Raw genomic sequence first — 3,293 nt, 5'->3', positions numbered from 1 at the left:
ATCGGCCAATTATCCTCATATTAGGGGGGAAAATTCCTTCTGACCCCAAATATGGCGATCAGAATGAATCCCAGGATCAAGGGCTCATAGCTAATGTGTATACGTAAGTTTAATGTAAAAAATATATATTATTTAAAATTATTATTATTATATTATTATTATATAAATGTTTATTATATAAAAATATAAAAGTAATTTCTATTTTTCGTCTAATTTACGTTTATATTTGTGTCGACTATATTATTGTAAATCCAAAATATTATATTATTATTTTACATAAATTATATATTTTTTATTATAAACATAAGAAGCTACTTATTTATTCTATTTTACTAAACCTATCTATGGGCCGTGTTGGTCCAGAGGAAGGCGAAAACCCCCTGTGAGGAATCGGCCAATTATCCTCATATTAGGGGGGAAAATTCCTTCCTGACCCCAAATAAAGTATGGCGGTCAGAATAAATCCCAGGATCAAGGGCTGATAATGAACTGATGAGATTAAAGTAAAAAAAGTGTTGTATTATTTTTTTCCTACTAATCTGGTAGCATGTTTGGACTAATTTATGTCTATATTTGGTTAGGAAACATTTTTTCAACTAATAATATTTTATTTTGTATCTTTTTTATGCTCTAAAAGTGTGCACTTACTTATTAACCTATGACACTAAATGTATGTATCGGCCGTGTTGATCCAGAGGAAGGCGAAAACCCCCTGTGAGGAATCGGCCAATTATCCTCATATCAGGGGGAAAAATTCCTTCCTGACCCCAAATATGGCGATCAGAATGAATCCCAAGATCAAAGGCTGATACCTAACCTGTGTAATGTACCTAACCTGTGTAATATACCTGTCATGTAAAATAATATACTGTATATGTTTCTTTACTTGGACTAATTATTATTTATAGGAACTATTTTTTCTTTTAAACTAAGAACATTTTATTTTATTATAACTTTTTTTGTGCTACTAATGTGTGATTCTACTTATTAATCTATTATACTAAACCTATTTAAGGCCGTGTAGATCCAGAGGAAGGCGAAAACCCCCTGTGAGGAATGGGCCAATTGTCCTCATATTAGGGGGAAAAATTCCTTCCTGACCCCAAATATGGCGATCAGATTAAATCTCAGGATCAAAAGACGATCTATGTCCTACATCTATGTGCTGATATGTACTGTGTGCTATGTGTGTGCCTGTACTGATGATGTAGTGTGGGGACCTGCACTGACCATGTAGTGTGGGTGATGTGTGATGGGTGCAATACTTACCAGGCCTGTGCTAAGGTGAGTTCAGGGATAATGGCCGCTCCTTACATGCTGCTGCTCAGCGGCCCCAGGACTGAAAGGTGCGACTATTGTTCCTGAACTCACCAGATGGAAACTTAGCACAGGCCGCTCCTGGGGTAGAAGATCTTCGGGCTGGAGGGATGTTAGATGCCAGCCCAGGAAGTCAAGGGTCTGGGGCAGCAATGGCAGTAGTCCGGCATGAAGATGGTATAGAGAGAGATGATGTTGAAGGGCAGCCGAGGTGACGTACAGCAGCAGAGACGTGAGGCACAGGTCAGGAGGCATGAGGTTCTGGGCAGTTGGCATGGGCTCATCCTGCAAGACATAAGAGGAAGACAGGAAATCTATCTACCGGATCTTATGTTATATTAGGGGAATGGTCTTTATAATGAACCATTCTGCTATCTAACATCAGATACAATGTACTGACATAATAGGTGTCCTGTGTGTACATCGGTCACTCACCAGATGGTCGTGAATTCTTTCACAGTCCAGATCTTTTCATCCACCTAAGAAAAATAGAAACATAAAGTCACTGTCAGAAAAAGTGAAAAAAGGTAAGATCGATGATGATGATTACCACAATGAGAGAACAGCACCTGATGAGTGTTATCCCCAGAGGAGGAGATACTTACCGGGTCCAGCTTGGTGACACGTACGTAAATCCGGCCACAGGGTGAAGGACTGTGTGCTCTGGCAACTGCAGATGGTGGTTCTCCAGAACTGGCCTGAATGGTGTAAGTGGTGGCTCTACTCTCCTTTCCTCCAGATCCTCCCAGCCGATGGTGGTAAATAATGGATGCTCTCTGATGTTCCCGCTCACACCCAGGCGTATCTGAGGGTCTTTGCGCAGCAGCTTCTTGATGAGATGTTTCACGTCAGCATCAAGCCAAGTTGGAAATTTTGGCTTCTCGTTGATGATGGATTTGAAAGCCATTTGCTTGACGGGGCCGTTGTAATATGGATATCGCCCTGCTGCCATCCTGGACACCACAATCCCCAGACTCCACCAGTCCACTGCTGCGCCATACCGTTTTCTACGATGCACCTCAGGGGCCATGTAATGGAAAGTGCCCGTCACTCCAGAGATGTTTTTGGCGGAGGAGACGCCATCTTGGGCAAGCCCAAGGTCGATGATATGGATGTGGCCATCTGCATCCAACATGATGTTATCCGGCTTTATGTCACTGCAATGAAAGAAGAAAACAAAATAAGAAATCTGTCCAGTGATACAAGAGATGGAAAATGGGTCACTACAAAATACGGCAGAATAGGCGGCAGGACACCAGTGAAGCCGGGGGCCATATCTACAGCTTGTAAAGGGGACAGAGAGAAGGAGAAAAGTTCTGCTTACCGGTGGACGATGTTGTGTCCGTGGAGGAACTGGAGGCCACTTACCATCTCTGCTGTGTAGAATCTGATGGAGAGAACAGAATGCAGAATCAATGTCATGAAATCCTTCTCTGGCAATCCCCAAATACCATGGCACCCCACTTCCTGCTTCCAGCACCCTAAATATATGCCCTGCCAGTGCTCCCCTAGCTGCACCCCGACCTCAGGTTTTTTCCCTTTCTCTTAGTTCTCTTTTAGGTACATTCTCTGCTTTCTCACCTCACATTGCCGATGTTCAGGCAGCCGCACATCCTGATCAAATCCTCCACGCTGCCACCGGACAGATACTCCATGATGAAATATGCCCTGTGCTGAGACTGGTGTGTGGCATGGAGGTGGCACAGGAATGGGCAGTGTCTGGCTGCCAGGAGTATCCGCCGCTCTCTCAAGATGGTGTCCTCGTTGTCCCTTTTGGTGATCATTTTGACGGCCACGTTGATGTTACTGCCGGGGACAGATGCCAGGACCACCTGAAAAACACAAATGGAGAATACTTAGAAGGTGTCTGCAGGGGTGGAAGGATCTGGATTTTATAGTCCACAAGGCGCATGAGAAAACTGAGTGATCGCTCAGTCTGCTAGTGACCAGGACCATATAGAGGAGCAGATCTATCT

At 43.5% G+C, this 3,293-nt stretch overlaps 1 long non-coding RNA gene across 1 annotated transcript; it reads right to left on the bottom strand.

Moving 5' to 3' along the window:
• Positions 1-2,362: 2,362 nt before the first annotated feature.
• On the bottom strand, positions 2,363-2,961 carry LOC143787760 (uncharacterized). Its single transcript, XR_013218461.1, has 3 exons — positions 2,899-2,961; positions 2,642-2,704; positions 2,363-2,474 (listed from the first exon to the last, which is right to left on the bottom strand). It is a non-coding gene; the product is annotated as an uncharacterized LOC143787760 (long non-coding RNA).
• Positions 2,962-3,293: the final 332 nt, after the last annotated feature.

The sequence above is a fragment of the Ranitomeya variabilis genome, chromosome 8, assembly GCF_051348905.1.
Source record: "Ranitomeya variabilis isolate aRanVar5 chromosome 8, aRanVar5.hap1, whole genome shotgun sequence".
NCBI lineage: Eukaryota > Metazoa > Chordata > Amphibia > Anura > Dendrobatidae > Ranitomeya > Ranitomeya variabilis.
Note: the sequence above shows the minus strand (reverse complement) of the source record. Positions and strands in the feature narration are given on the sequence as shown.